Below are 16,736 nucleotides of genomic sequence, written 5' to 3' on the forward strand. Positions count from 1 at the left end.
ATTGTTGAAAGTCACAAAGTGAGTTTTCATGTGAAACTAGATCTTCCCAGGCTAAGTCCAATATTTTCACCATTATGAATGTTTTGGGATTAGAGAGGCTGGCAACCATTTTGTGAAAGAACAGTCATGAGAATTAAGCTGACTGTTTATTATTGACCTTGTGGGCATAAATCTAATTTATTTTCTCTGGAAAAATTACTCAAGAGTAAAGATCATTACAAAAGATAAGCAGGCCAAAACTGTCCAATTGAAATACAGGTCCAGATTTTCTGAGAGTTAATAGCGTACAAGAGTCCACGATGAAACAAATCAAATATTTTTATTACGCTCATAGATCAGAAAAGAGTACAAGGTTGAACCATTGTCCTCTGGGAAAAGTTCAGTCTTTTTGTCTGAAGGTAGTAGTAGAACGTCATAGGGAGGAGACAAATTGCCAAAGGAAACTTGACACTGCGTAGACCAGTAGCAAATACTTTCTCTGTGGCCTCAAATTTCAACAGCTCAACAACATCATAGTGTTAGTAAATCCAATATTCTTAGTAATGTACATGCAAATGATTCCTGCTTTGTCTTTAGAATCTCTTATTTTCTGCTGTGGCACCCGCCCTGAGGAACATCATCTCCCCCCACTACCCCAGGCAGTGCTCCGTGCATGTGCAGAAGCAAAAAACAAGATGGCAGCGCTTACAGCGCTGCCCAGAAAACCAGTTGGGGGCCGTGGCAGGCCTGGGTTGCTGCCGGTTCCAGCGACCCAGGCCGCCAAACCACTACCAGTTTGGCCGAACCAGTCCGAACTGATAGCAACCCACCACTGACCCCAGATGAGACCGGCCCAATCCTAGTTGACCTTTCAGATGTCCTTCAAAACCTGAAGTGTCAATGGGCTTTCGGGTCCGAAGGAAATGGTGATTTAATGAGGTGGCCTCGTTATTTTTAACATCTGATGCTCTCTTTGCCTTTTAATAACAATAACGTTTTAATTGTGGATTTAAAAAAAATATCATTTCTTTTTTTTTATTGCATGCCACCCAAAGTCAGATTTTTGTGTGATGGGCAGCCACATAAATAGGATAAAGAAATAAATAAAATTTATCAAGTTTACGAATTTAATTTGATTTTGCAAAAACATTTTCCCCAACGTAATCATAACACTTGTGGGTGAGACAGGAATTGTCCTTGGACACTTTTCATACAGCCTGTTCTTAACATAGTATACTCTTTCAGGGTATAGTATCCATATTTACTGTACAATGGCATTCATGAGTGAGTACATCTTTTCTCTTTTACCCCGAAAGGTTCTAGTTTATTCACATTTCAGTTCTAGAATCTAGTGTTACAGCTCTTCCTGGATTGTATTATTTTTGAGGACAGGAAGAAAAATGATCTTTGGAAAATCAATAGATATAAGGAAGGAACTTTTATCTGTCCAAAATATTCTCTATTCAAGAGGAGGGAAGGACGGAGGGTGATAATTTGCAGAAGGGAAATCTGTGTGGAAGAACTTTCAAATAAGCTGAAGTGACTCTAGTAACCTTTTATTTATTTTATTTTTATTTATTTATTTCATCAAGCATGTCTTAGATAACATATATAAGTATAAACATGATTTGAATACGTGAAATGGATATGAATAAAAGGGAACTTTAGGACAGGGACGGTAGGCACATTGGTGCGCTTATGCACGCCCCTTACAGACCTCTTAGGAATGGGGTGAGGTCAACAGTAGACAGTCTAAGGTTAAAGTTTGGGGAAGAAACCATAGAGTCAGGTAGTGCATTCCAGACATTGGCTTTGTCTAAACCTTGACTAAACCTTGTGGATTAGTTCTACCACACAATTTAGTAACCCATTGTCCTCAAGTCCTCTATGGTTCTTTGAACATATACTAAATTGTCACATAAGGGCCAGAGGATGTACATAAACATAGTGACCTATATTTCTTTGTAAATGTAAGAAAAGACTCTGTTTATCTTATCTTCACCATTAAAAGATAGTAGAAATAAATCACCAAATGAAATTCTTACAGTTGCTAATTTCTATTAACTCCCTGGGCCAGCAGGCAGAAGGCTTTCTGAAAAGCAAAAGTGACCAACTTCAGCACTTCCTGTAATGGTGTATATACAGAACATTTAGGTTCAGTGCAAAAATAGCTTCTTCCTTGCCCAGAAATCTTTGTGGACAGAATAGTCTAGTCAGAAGGAACCCCTGCCTACCCATTCACTTTTTCCGGTGTAAGCAACCACATATCTGTTGGGTTCTTGGTATCCTCCGAAGAAGATTCCCTTTCTGCAGACATTTCATTACTTAGGTAACATCATCAGAAAAGAAGCAAGCTCAGAAACCAACAAGAAACAACTCATTCCTGAATATTATATGTTCTCCACTATAGTGCCACAAGCAATAAGGAGCAGCCAGATCATGAGTATCTATAATATAGGGGCATTGCATGATGATATGTGATTTTCCTATAATGGGAAATATCAGATACAGAAGATAAGGATTTGTAATGTTTATATGGAAGACAAAAAAACCACCTTGACATATAGGGATTAGTTGGACTGGAATCTGTGGATATTCAGCTGTTCGCCCCTAGCCATGGAAATTCACTGGGCTATTATTTTAATAGTATTGTGTTAGGTAAAAAATGCAAGGAAAGAACATTATGTATGTTATCTTAAGCACCTTAAGGAAAGACAAGGTACAACCATAATGACTGAATAAAAGAATTAATTGTGACAATTAAGTTTGTCATGTGAGGATAACAAAGAACGGACTATTAACATTCTTTCACTGCTACTTTCAAAATAGTCAGTTCTTTGAGTTTGTCTTTCAAGGTTTAAAAGTTTGGGAAATGGAATACTTACACATCTCTTCCTGAAAATGGGAGACATGACATGTACTCCAAAATGATTAATTTGCATTCATACCATCTAGTAAATGAAAATATAGTCCGCAAAGATACTCTTTTGCAAATGGATGCTTTCCATGGTCAAAACCTAGGAAACGTTCACCTTGTCTTAAGAAACCAAACATTGAAGAAGAAACAGGAGAACTTATAGGTCAAAATAGTGAGTGTTCTGATTTGGGGAAAAAAAAGAATGCTAGTCAGTAACTGTGTTATTCTTTTGTGCTATTATTTTGCTAACCATCAATCTCACAAAACTGAAATCAAGATCATGAGTGTTGTGTGTTCAAATAGGACATTTAGTGAGTTCCTCAGTGCAAATGCTCTAACTTGCATGTTGCCATTAGCAGAGAGAATGGGAGGGGACAGACAAAAGAGATATATGCCCCTTGTTACAAAGATAAGCACACACCCACAGTAGAAAGATCACTTATTAAAAATAACCCTTCAAGGGAGAGGCCGAGCAACTTCAACAAGTCTGGGAGAACAAGGATCCAGAATTGATAATTAAAGGGCAATGTAAGAGAGATTTTCTTTGAGTATTTCTTTAAATGGAGAAGACTTGGCAGAGTTGTCTTCTAAGCCCAAATGATAGTTTGGGAGTTTCAAGGAACACCCTGGCTTCTGTTCTCCGGTGGCTAACCCACCTGCTTATTCCAATATCAACCAGCTGTTCCTCCTTTTATGGCACCAATAAAAACAAACAGCAAATGGAGAAGAGAAAACATTTATGATGTTGACTCTGCCCAAGCCTGTGGACTCTCTACTTTCTTTCACAACAGCTTAGAAGTTAATTAAAGCATGAAAAGAGCCAGATAGTTAATGGACCCTACATCTCATTATATTTCTGGAATAACTTTTTTTTCTCAGTTAATTTTGTCCTTGATACTGTGTAGGCATGTCCATTCAAACTTCCAAACTCTCATTGATAGATACTGTTGTGCCAAGGGATATCTGGTGGGTTATCCTGAGCTACAACATGCACATGGATACAGATAAAAAGTTGCATCATGTGGAAAATGGAAACAAAAGTAAATAAAGTAGATGTGGGAAGAGCATAACAATGAACAGATGACTGAGCTGTCCAAACAACTAAATAAATGCAAAAGGTTGGAGACAAACAGCTGAAAAAAATAATATTCTGATACCTTTAAGGCTGGTTTTTTTAAAAATTTATTCATTTCTTTGTTTCTTCAATTTCTATATCTGTCCATCTCAATCCAATTGACTTATAGCATAGGCTTTTGTGAACTACCATCTACAATCATCAAACATATGATTTCTTGGGATAGAGAAATATTCTGTAACATTCATCCCTGAATTGGACGCGTGTATACAAAATGGAGAAATTGGAGGAAAATGAAATGTAAAGTCCGTGAAATTGTCTCTCAGTGCTAACCACTAAAGATAACAACTGGGTGTGACTGAGACACTCCCGCACTGATGTGCTGATTCCAGTATTGGACACTTCCTCTTAGCCACTGGCCTCTGACCTTTTAACCTGGGCAACAAGCTCATGGCCGTACACAAAGATCCCCACTCTTGCTTTGTAGGGATGGGAAAGACAAAAATTTAGTTGTGGTAGCTTTTATGCCTCCAGCCCCCCCCCCCCCCCCCTTGTTTCTTTATTGCATTTCCTTCTTTGAGGACATCCTGCTCTGTCATAGCTGTGCAGGGAGACAAGCAAAACGTCCACTCCAGTTGCTCCTAAAAAAAATGGCCCCGGGGATAGGGTGGAGTGGGTGAGGAATGGTGTCCAAGCATTGCAGCCTTTTGCCTTTAGAAGGGAGGGGGAAAAACTAGAGCTGGGCCAAGGTGACAATTCCCTCCAATGCAATATCAGTCACCCTGCAACTCAAAAAACCTCCAAAGCTCTCCTTATCACCCATCCTTTGCAGCACTAGCTGGGAGAAATTAACAGATTCCAGAGTGGTGTAGTGTTTGTATATCAAAAGGACCTTCAAATGTATTCCATTCCTCTTAAATGGCCAATTTCAATGCTCTCTAAAATTAATAAACAGATAAATGTAAAATGGTAATTTGGCAAGACAAACGTTCATTTTAATAGGTCCCCAGGTAACAATGAAGTAGGGATGTGACATGGTGTTACTTTCAGCTTCAAGGTTACAGAAGACTGCTGTTTCTGTTGTCCTCTCCATTGCTGATCTGCATTACTGGTGCCCTCTGCATTATTGGTCCACACAGCTGTTTAGCCATGAAAATCAACAACAGAAGACTTTTCTTTCTACTAAGATGTCTATTAGTTTCTGCAGAGTTTCTAGTTTTCATTCCCTGTTGAAATGTAGATGGTATATTAATTATATATTCGTTTTGGAGGTTTGGAAATAGGTGATTATCCCCTGGAGTAAATTAAACCCTTTCCTTCGCATATATTGCATGCGGGCTTATTTTGCCCACTGCTAGGCTAAGTAATATGATCCCCTCCAAATAATTTGGATTTCAATTCTCATTTACCGTATGATATTCCGTATTCCGTAACATTTTTAGTCAAATGTTTTACATTGTTTTTAGGGGGTTCCAGGGAGGGGGGGTGGGTTAACCAGGCCGGGAGGGAAGCCAGCGCCAGTCGAACAGGTGAGTCCAGGAGGGAAGTGAGCGGGGGGGGGAGAGGGAACAAATTATTCCGGTAGAGGGTTGTTTTATTACATCGGTCGCGGGGAGGGGGGGATGCGAGGACAAGAGAAGATCACAAGGTCGGTTGGGAGACCGTGGCTGTTGGCTACGCCCGGTCGTTTGTACCAACCCCCGCAGCCTAGGTGGTCAGGAACTACAGAGCCAGGGCCTGCGGCTGATGCTTTGCAATGCAAGGTCCGTAACCAACAAGGCCCCCCTCATTAGCGAGTTGATCTCGGAGGGGGAGCTGGACCTTGCAGGGATAACGGAGACCTGGTTGGGCCACGAGGGTGGTTTACCCCTCGTGGAAATGTGCCCACCGGGTTTCCATGTATTCCATCAGCCTCGGGCCCTGGGTAAGGGTGGTGGGGTGGCGGTAGTTATACGGGATGGTCTGGAACCGAGAGAGTTCACTGTTCCTCAGATACCCGGTTGTGAATCCCTAGGTGTGAAATGGGGCCCAGGGAGGCAGTTGGGCCTGCTGATTGTATACTTGGCTCCTCGCTATACATCAGCGGCCCTGCCCGAGCTCCTCAAGCTGATCTCAGAGACGGCGGTTGAGATCCCCAGGCTCTTGGTCATGGGGGACTTCAACCTGCCGTCGACGGGAGCAGCATCTGAGGTGGCTCGGGAGTTCATGGCTTCCATGACAGCCATGGGCCTGACCCAATTAATTCAGGGCCCCACACACGAGGGCGGTCACACACTGGACCTTATTTTTGTATCTGAACAGTGGACGAGTGATCTGGGAATAGGGGACTTAGTCATTACTCCCCTGTCATGGTCAGATCACTCATGTCTCCGGCTCGACTTCCCTGCCGCTACCCCCCACCGCGAGGAGGCGGAGCCAGCCTGTCCAAGCTGGTACCGCCCCAAGCACCTGATGGAACCGGATAGGTTCCAGACGGAACTTGGGCCACTACCTGTAGCCCTGACCCGCGCTCGGTCGGAGGACCTAGTGGCCGCCTGGAATACGGCGGTGGCTGGGGCCTTGGATCGGGTTGCGCCTTTGCGACCTCTCCTGCGGCAGCAATCCACCCGAGCTCCTTGTTATACCGAGGAGCTAAGGGTGATGAAGCGCCATAGGAGACGTCTAGAGAGCAGGTGGAGATCCTCATGCTCCGAGTCTGATCGAACACAGGTAAGAGCCTATTTACGGACCTACCTTGTGGCATTGAGAGCGGCCAAACGTAGACATTGTGCCGCTCTTATTGCGTCCGCGGATAACCGCCCTGCTGCCCTGTTTAGGGTGACCCGCTCTCTCCTGTCACAGGGGACGCGGGGGGCACCCTTGCAGGGTAGAGCAGAGGAGTTTGGGGAATATCTGCAGGACAAAGTCGCTCAGATCCGGAGCGGATGGGCTCCCTCCAGTGGGCCGGACGAGCCGTCAACAGTGAGTCTTGTGAGACCATTCTGGGAGGAGTTTGACTCTGTTGCCCCCGAGGATTTGGACAGGTTGCGTGGACGGCTGCGACCCACCACATGTTCAATGGATCCGTGTCCCTCCTGGCTGGTACTGGCATCCTGGGAGGTGACACGAGGCTGGCTTCTGGGCCTGGTGAACGCCTCATTGGGTGAGGGCTTCCTACCAACTGCCTTGAAAGAGGCGGTGGTGAGGCCCTTGCTCAAGAGGCCTTCACTGGACCCAATGGAGCTGGCTAATTATCGTCCAGTCTCCAACCTTCCCTTTTTAGCGAAGGTTGTTGAGAATGTGGTGGCACAGCAATTTCCACGACACCTTGACGAATCCGAATATCTAGACCCACGCCAGTCCGGCTTCCGACCTGGGCACAGCACAGAGACAGCCTTGGTCGCGCTGGTTGATGATCTCTGGAGGGCCAGAGATAGAGGTTGTTCCTCTATCCTGGTCCTATTAGACCTCTCAGCGGCTTTTGATACCATCGACCATGGTATCCTATTGCGCCGGCTGGAGGGGATGGGAGTCGGGGGCACCGTTTTACGGTGCTTCGGCTCCTACCTCTCCGACCGGTCGCAATGTGTGTTGACAGGGGGGCAGAGGTCGACCCTGAGGTCACTCACTTGTGGGGTGCCACAGGGGTCGGTCCTCTCGCCCCTCCTGTTCAACACATATGTGAAGCCGCTGGGGGAGATCATCCGTGGTTTTGGGGTTGAATACCATCTGTACGCTGATGATACTCAGCTGTACGTTTCAACCCCAAATCACCCCAGCGAGGCTGTCGAAGTGATGTCCCGGTGTTTGGAAGCCGTCGGGGTCTGGATGGGGGACAACAGACTCAAACTCAACCCCTCCAAGACTGAGTGGCTGTGGCTACCGGCACCTCGGTTCAGTCAGCTGACTCCAACGCTGGCCATAGGGGGCGAACAACTGCCCCCTGTGGAACGGGCGCGCAATTTGGGCGTCCTCCTAGATGCCCGGCTGTCAATGGACGACCATGTGGCAGCCGTGGCTAGGGGGGCGTTCCACCAGGTTCGCCTGGTGCGCCAATTGCGCCCCCTTCTGGACCGGGATGCCCTACGCACGGTCACTCATGCACTGGTGACGTCTCGCCTGGACTACTGTAATGCTCTCTACATGGGGCTTCCCTTGGGATACGCACGAAGACTGCAGCTAGTCCAGAACGCAGCCGCGCGGGCAGTCATGGGGAGTACTAGGTACTCCCACGTAACACTGCTCCTGCGCGAGCTGCACTGGCTACCTGTGGTCTTTCGGGTGCATTTCAAGGTTTTGACCACCATCTTTAAAGCGCTCCATGGCATAGGGCCTAGTTACCTGCGGGATCGCATCCTCCCACACACATCCCTGCGGCCAATTCGCTCTCACAGGGAGGGGCTTCTCCTGGTGCCGTCCACTAGGCAATGCCAACGGGCGACGCCAAGGAGTAGGGCCTTCTCTGTGATGGGCCCAACCCTCTGGAATGACCTCCCCCCCGACATTAGAACCACCACTGACTTCCGCTCCTTCCGGCAGAAACTGAAGACACACCTGTTCCGACTGGCTGGCCTGGCATAATTCTTAACGTCTACCTCCTGGCATATATATTTCCTACTGGATTTTTAGGGGACTTAATTTTATAGGACACTGGGGTTTTAAATTTTGTATATTTTAAATTATTTATTTAGCAATTACAGTTCTGTCTATTTTATCCTCCTCTTATTTATTTATGTATTTATCCATCTAATAATTTTAATTGTTATTATGTATGATGTTTTTGATATGGACTGTACACCGCCCCGAGTCCCTTTTGGGAGAGGGGGCGGTCTAGAAGTGCTAATTAAATTAAATTAAATTAAATTTTTTGGAGTATAAGATGTACCGGAGTATAAGATGCACCCAGATTTTGAAGAGGCAATTTTTTTTAAAAAAAATTGCACTCTGCAGATCTCCCAAAAACGGGGCCGTTTTTTGTCAAAAAAACGTGGCCCGTTTTTCGCTCATTTCCACCCTCCCCAACCCCCAGGAGCTCTCCGGAAGCCTCCTAAAGGCTCTGCATGGCCATTTTGGTGAAGGGGGCAGGGTTTCAGTAGGCAAAAAATGCTGCATTCAGTGTATAAGATGCACCCAGTTTTTCACTCTCTTTTTTGAGGGAAAAAGGTGCATCTTATACTCCAAAACATACGGTAGTTAATGGCAAAGGAGAGGAGAATTATGATTTGAGATCCCTGGAAGATGCCAGGATAGTTATCCCAAGTCTATGTTAGTTGTTTAAAACAGGAGTCCCCAACCCTTGGTCCATGACTCACTGCCGGGCCACAGCCTGTTCTGGACGAGGGTGTGTGTATATAGTTGCATTTGTGAAAGCATAACTTGCACATGTGAAACCATCCCCTTTCCTTCCCCTCAGTGCTGCTGTCTCCACCAGTCTGCCGAGCCAGAAAGATTGGGGAACTCTGGATTAAAACATCAACTATTAACCTTTCACAGGGTAGACTCTTTTGCCGATTGATCTATTTCTGTTTCAAATGTTCTCATGAGTGAGAAGATTCAGCTGTTCACACAACATGCAAAGCCACAATTTGCTTAACCGTATTATCACCTAGGCTATTCCTAGCTGGATTTGTATAATCAGCGGTGCCCAAACCACGCAAACCACATTTTGGCTTGTATGTGTAAAGCCATTAACTCTCTGAACAAAGGAAAATACCGTCCACTTCCAGGGCTGTGATATGCTTGCTTTTGTGGGTCAAGCACAAATGAAAAGTCACACATGACTAGAAGCATGACATCCAGTGGACCAGCTGGGTATAATCTCTAAAAAGAACTTCAAAGTTGCCCAGTATGAGATGGAAGAAGTTGGAGCCTGAGAAAAAATTAGGTACTAACATCCTCTGCCTGGCCCAATTTCTAAATTCCCTAAAATGACCTATCATAGCAATTAAAAACAAGATAATAAAAATAATAGTTAAGTTGTATTTGTGCTGATATGTTGCTATTTTTCTCTAGCAGGCACTAGAATTCTGTTCAATCCCCTTTCCTAAACTACTCACAAAGTGAGGATTTTAGTTTAATGCTCAGCTTTCTGCTTCTGTCATTCATAAAGAACCTGTTCCATACTTGATGTCCTTTCACACAAGGCATACATTCAAACAGCTACATTTCTCCTTTCTGTCTGAAAGATCACCATGACTATGGGGCATGGGTATGAGCAGGTAGCATTAGGAACAAATGGGGAAAGTGGCAATCCTCCGGATAAGGCAAGACTCCAACTCCCATCAGTCTGGGTGCCGATGTTGGGGGAATAGAAGTTCTAGTTTAATCAAATTTGGAGGAATTCCTTGTAAAAGTGCTGTTAAATATGTTAATTTGTCTACCATCCACATACTTTTAGTAAGGACAAAACACACAGAGCAGCCCATTGTGTGCATCCACTCTGCGCCTTGACTACCGCAATGCTCTCTGCCTTTGAAGATCATCCAGAAGCTTCAACTAGTCCACAAAATGATGGTGTGAATACTAATGGACATGCCTCTGCTTCACAAACTGCACTGGGTGTGTTTGCTTCTGGGTGTAATTCAAGGTGCTAGCTGGTTATTACCTGTAACGCCTTATATGGGAATAGGGCCTGGTCATTGAAGGGCTGCCTGTTTTCCGTGACATCTTTCCTGTTCCTATTGTATATGTTCAGTACTGCAAGTTCAGTACACTTTGTGTTCCTTCAATTAAAGCACATACAGGTAGTCCTCCACTTACAACAGTACATTTAGTGACTGTTCAAAGTTTCAATGGCACTGAAAAAAAGGGACTGGATTTGGCATATTTTATCCACCTATCGAGTCCTTGCTAAGAATCTGGGATAGCTATTATTTAATGTTAAAGCTGCAGGATGTAAGCTGCTCCAAGTAAAGATGCCTTTTGTAATTGACTGGTGATGATTTTGTCAATGCTGATGCTGTTCAGAGAGCTCCAGATGTTTTGGAATTGCATCCAAGGTGCTTATTATTTTTCTTTCTTTCTTTCTTTCTTTCTTTCTTTCTTTCTTTCTTTCTTTCTTTCTTTCTTTCTTTCTTCTTTCTTTCCCTGCCTCCCTATTCTTTTTCTTCTTTCTTTCTTTCTTTTTTCTTTCTTTCTTTCTTTCTTTCTTTCTCTTTCTTTCTTTCTTTCTTTCCCTGCCTCCCCGCCTCCCTATTCTTTTTCTTACTTTCTTTCTTTCTTTCTTTCTTTCTTTCCTTCCTTCCTTCCTTCCTTCTTTCTTTCCCTGCCTCCTTATTCTTTTTCTTCTTTCTTTCTTTCTATCTTTTTTTCTTTCTTTCTTTCCCTGCCTCCCTGCCTCCCTATTCTTTTCTTCTTTCTTTTCTTTTCTTTCTTTCTTCTTTCTTTCTTTCTTTCTTTCTTTCTCTTTCCATATATTTCTTCTATTTGCAGGACTTTGTATTTTGTGATTTTCTCCTGCTTTTTCTATTCTCTTCTGCTGTCTCTGGGTACTATAACACCCACTATGCAGACTTTTCTTGCTCTTTTTATCAACATTTGTCAAATCTGTGGTATTATGTGCCTTATTATTATTACTTTAATGGATTTTCTAGATCAGGAAAAGCCATAACTATTGCCAGCACCTTACTGAGGTTGTTTAGATTGGAAGCTAAGTAGAGGTAGAACAGATTAGTACTTTGAGGAGAGACTAGTAGAATTGTAGGATGAATTTGGAATAAGATCTTGCAAGAAATATGTGGCAAAAACTTTTGCACTGTTGTGAAGAAAGTAATATCTCTGTCTCCATGAAGTCATGAGAGCAACTTGAAACAAACTTTTAGTGCAGACCGAGTCCCTAACTCTTAATCAGAAGGAGTTGGAAGTAAGTTACATCTCACAAAAAAGTATGCCTTTTAGTAAAAGTTGTTAGTCTGAAAAAGAGCTACCATCCAGATTGCTTCTGATTTTGAGCTGTCCTACCTAGACTAACATGGCCCTTCTCCTATAACGTCCCCTAGCCCTTGAATTAGCGGGTTTTCCTTCTAATAATTCTTGATTTTTTTTTCTTATTATCCTATTTCTGAAATATAATCAGCACTTCCCCTTAGCTATCTCTGCAAAGCCTCTAATCCTAAATTTCCCCCTGATTTACACTGAATCTAGTTTTACACTGAATCTTAGGTCTGGTTGAAACATGGAAGGAAAACGCCTGGTCTATTCCTGTGTCTCAAAGCTGACAACTGAACCAGAGTTAAACATCCCACACCTGCCTCTCAAGCTGTGGTGAGAGGTACAGAGGAGGCCCGTAACCTGGGAAAGCCAACCCACCATTTGCATGAGATAAAGGCAAAAAGTAGCCCTGCAGCTTACCTGGTGTTGTGGATGTCTGTTTTAAATTGCCCTCCAATATTAATTCTTTTCTGGAGTTTGTTGCTGGTTTTGGTTGCTATGCTCGCCTCTCAGAGAGAGAGAGAGAGAGAAAGAGAGAGAGAGAGAGAGAGAGAGCAAGGCATCCCTGAAAAAGGGAGGGGGAAAGCCAGTAGCCAAGCCTTGGATTATGCCTGCTCCAGTAGACAACCAGCTTTTGCTCTTGCTCTCTCACACACACATCTCGCTTAAGTCTCTAATGAGCTGAATTCCACCAAGTACTTATTGAAAGATGGTGAAGCCACACAGATAGGGAAGACAGTAGCCCATTAATGGATTGTCTGTGTCTCGCTGTTTGTGTGTGTGTTTGTTTGCGAGATAATAATAGATAAAAAGAGGGACAGAGGCCGATCAGAGGCTGAGAAACAAACAAGGCAACGAATACAGAGTTTTGGGCTGCCTCTGAGTCAAATGAATGGATGAGGCCAAACGCACAATAGAGGACACACAGAGATGCATTTGGCTTCAGTACTAGATTCAAATGGATTCCGCACTGTGGCTGGATTTTGGATCACAGTACAGGTCCCCGCAGTTAAGATCTCCCTCCCCAAAATGTCTGCTTGGAGCCAGGCCAGGGGCAATTTTCCACTCTAGCAGTAACAGCAAACAAACCTGTGTCAGTTCTTGAGCTGACATACGTACTACTCCTGTTCCTTGCAGGATCCTTTCCTTATTATTATTTTTTAATAGTTAAAATCCGAAAAGAAGCAGCTGGACACGGACAGATTTACCCTTTTCAAATAGTTTTATTAATTTATAATGTGACATACAAAGAGAATACAAAAGCGAATATTAGGGAAATTAGGAAAGGAAAAAGAGAAGTGGATGGTGAGGAAAAGGAAGAGGGGAAAAAAAGGGGGCATTGACTTCTGACTCCTTTGGTGCAGTAAAAATAAGGCATTAAGATCAACCCTCATCTTTTTGCTTTTTCATAATAATAGAAACTAGCCATTTCTATAAAGCACTGACAGATTTATAGATGTTCATTTAATTATTTTAAAATGATATAATGACTCTCTACAAGGAATCGGGGCTTGGTTCCAATTATACCCACAGGGGTCAAACTGCCACTGCTTGGAAATAATTTAGATCTGGATTCTGAATTCATGTTACTACACCGCTGGTGCCTGGTTAGATCTCTGCAGAGGAATGGATGAGTAAACAACTAATAGGTGAAGCTTCAGAATACATTGAGAAACACAATTTGGGGCAGGAGGGAGATCCCCATTTTGGGAAGGGTGATTTAATTTGGAGAACTGTAGTTGTGCTTTGAAGGGAAACCAACTTCTCTTCCCTGCCCGCAACAAGGTATTATAAGAAAAAAAGGGGGAATGGATTAAAACTTTAGAACTCGATAGGTTTTTTTATGTCTTTGAGTGACTTTTGGCTCCTGGAAAAGTCTTCTGCGATTTTCTTGATAGTTTTCAGAAAGGACTTGCCACTGCCTTCTTCCTAGGACTGACAGAAAGTGACTGACCCTAGGTCACCCAGCTCGCTTTGTGCCCAAGGCAGGGCTAGAATTCAGTCTCCTGGTTTCTAGCTTGGTGCTTCAATCACTACATCACACCAGCTCTCGTAGCAACAGGTACAATTATAGATTAGTGATCTGGAGCAGCCCAATTTCTCTCCCGAAAGTGATACAGATTTTCCCTATCTGCCACTGAACCACGCTGACATTGTGAACATGAGGCTGTGCCATCTTCTGTAGTTCTGATCATTTAAAACTTTGCTTGCAAGGATTTGGAAAGAGGTTCAGCTTGTGTGGGGGAGCTATTAACCTCTAGTTCAGTTTGTTGGCTTCTGCAAGCCTACACAAGGAACATTACATGCAAGATAAGTGGGATATACGGTGTGATGGCAACAGCGCAGGGGTGGGGAACTGTGGCTCTTTTGCGACTTGTGGACTTCAACTCCCAGAATTCCAGAACCAACATAGCTGCCTCAGGAATTCTGGGAGTTGAAGTCCACAAGTCGCAAAAGAGCCACAGTTCCCCACCCCTGGACAAAGGTATCTAAAGGAGGAGCCTCACATGCAGGGGTGGGTTCCTGCCAGTTCTAACCTCTTCTATAGAAGAGGTTCCACAAATCTACTATGCCATTTACAACCAGTTCCAGCTCCCTCCCCCCGCCCATCCGCACCACGCTTGGCCCGCCCACCACTCACTGATTGGCTGGCTCATCAATCGCCCCGCCCGCCTCTAAGAGTCCTATCTAAACCTTAAAGTCTTAAAGCTGTCAAGTTTGAACATCCCTGGGTTTTTTTTCCTAAAGGGTTAGGGGTGCAAGGGTCTTGTAACTTGACAGCTTTAAGACTTGCGTGCTTCAAATGCCAGAGTTTCTGAGCCAACATTTTGGTTGCTAAGCAAGAGCGTTGTTAAGTGAGTTTCACAACATTTTACAAGTTGGCCATGCCCACCCAGTCACATGACTACCAAGCCACTCCCACCCGGTCACATGGCTGGCAAGCCACTCCCCACAAAGCAGGCCACACCTACGGAAGAGGTTCTAAAAAGTTTTGAAACCCACCACTGCTCATATGTGATGAAAAAGTGGTATGAAACTATATAGTTGAGGGGGGAAATCTATTGTGTGCAAAACGGCCTGATATCTTTTCCCGGCAACATCATTCCAATTAACAACAAAACTATTTACAATAATATTATCTTTTTGGACTCTTGTGCAAGTCAATTCTGTTCACGAGACTTGCTTTCCTTTATAAAATTATAATACTGAAATATTCTCCTTTGAGCTTATTAAGAAGTCCAAGGTACAGAAGGCCTTGAGGTTGGTCCTTCATTCCTCATTTTTAATAAAATAAATGGACTCACAGCTTAGAACCGTGATGGTGAACCAATGGCACGCGTGCTACAGGCGGCACACAAGAGCCATTTCTTAGGGCAGCGATGGCAAACCTTTTTTGGCTCGTGTGCCATAAGCGGGGGGAGCACAGGGGGGTCATGCGTGGGCGTGTCACACCCATAATGCAATGCGTGACACCCCCCCAGTGCACATGCACCCATGACAGGCGCGACCCCGAATTTTTTGCATGCTTTATTCGCCCTCCCCAGGCTCCAGAGGCTTTATAGGAGCCTGGGAAGGGTGAAAACAGCCTCCCCCACCTCCCCCGGAGGCTCTCCAGAGGCTTCAGGAATTTCCCTGAAGCCTCCGGAGTGCAAAAACCTGCCCCAACGGGCAAACCGGAAGTTCAGGAACGGACTTCCGGTTTGCTCATAGGGCCAGTTTAAGCTGTCTGGAGGCTTCAGGGACCTTCAGGAGGCTTCCCTGAAGGGTCCGGAGGACAAAAAATGACCCAACGAGCAAAGCGGAAGTGACTTCTGGTTTGTCCGTTGGCCATTTTTCGCCCTACGGAGGCTTCCCTGAAGCCTCCAGAGGGTGAAAAAGGCCCAACATGCAAACAGGAAGTCAGAAAATGGGCCGTTTCTGACCTCCGGAGGGGCTCTGGGTGGTGGGGAGGCCTTTTTCGTCCTCCCCAGGCTCCTAGAAAGACATGTGCACATGCATGGGGCAGAGGGTGGGGTGTTCCGTGCGCATGCACAGGGGGCACAGCATGGGGAGGCATTGTTATGGGGTGGGCGCATGAGTGCCCGCAATAGCGCGTGTGCTCCTGCTTTTGGCACCTGAGGCGAAAAAGGTTCACCACCACCTGCCTAGAACCAGGGGGAACCTGAGATTTTACTATACGCTTCTCCACTCTGATGCTCTCCAGATGTAGGACTGTTAATTAATATCATTCTTTACCATTGACAATACTGGCCAGAACTTAATGGAACTGCGGTGTCCCAAGCACATAAACAGCACTAGATTGCTTACTGCTGTTCTAATAAAAGCTTTTGTTTCCCACAGTGTCCACCCAACCAGTTTACAAAGCTCACAAGGCACCTGAGGAGGACATTCTAATTTAGCTTAGTATTTCTTCTCGGGGATTATACTGCCTCTTAATATGGAATACAGCATTCATGGCCAAAACCACTAACTGACCTCTCCCCATAAATTTGTCCAGTTCCTTCAATCCAGATGTGGGCATCTGTGACCCTTCAAATAATGGAACTTGTATTCCAACATTTAGAGAGTTACACACCCATTCCTTACCTTTACTTTGAATTTTTGTTCATAATGGTGGTGATGACTTCTCTTGCCTGTAATATTTCCAGCTCTCCAATTAGGACAAGCAATCCAAATTGTTTATTTAAAAAAAAAACATAAGCAGTGCAAATATCTTCCTAAATGGGGTCTGAATAAAAAACGCAGGAATAAAATAGTGGAAAATGTAGGCTTTGCCTGCTATATCAGAAAAAGAACCTTTTTTCTAAGCCCTAGAATTATCATATACAGGTAGTCCTCAAGTTATGAGCACAATTG

At 44.3% G+C, this 16,736-nt stretch overlaps 1 protein-coding gene across 1 annotated transcript in view; it reads right to left on the minus strand.

Annotated features, from left to right (window-relative positions):
* Positions 1-16,736, minus strand: part of CTDSP1 (CTD small phosphatase 1) — a 51,655-nt gene that overhangs the window by 331 nt on the left and 34,588 nt on the right. The window lies entirely within an intron of this gene.

Source organism: Natrix helvetica, assembly GCF_964273705.1.
Source record: "Natrix helvetica genome assembly, chromosome: 1".
In the NCBI taxonomy this organism is placed as follows: Eukaryota; Metazoa; Chordata; class Lepidosauria; order Squamata; family Natricidae; genus Natrix; species Natrix helvetica.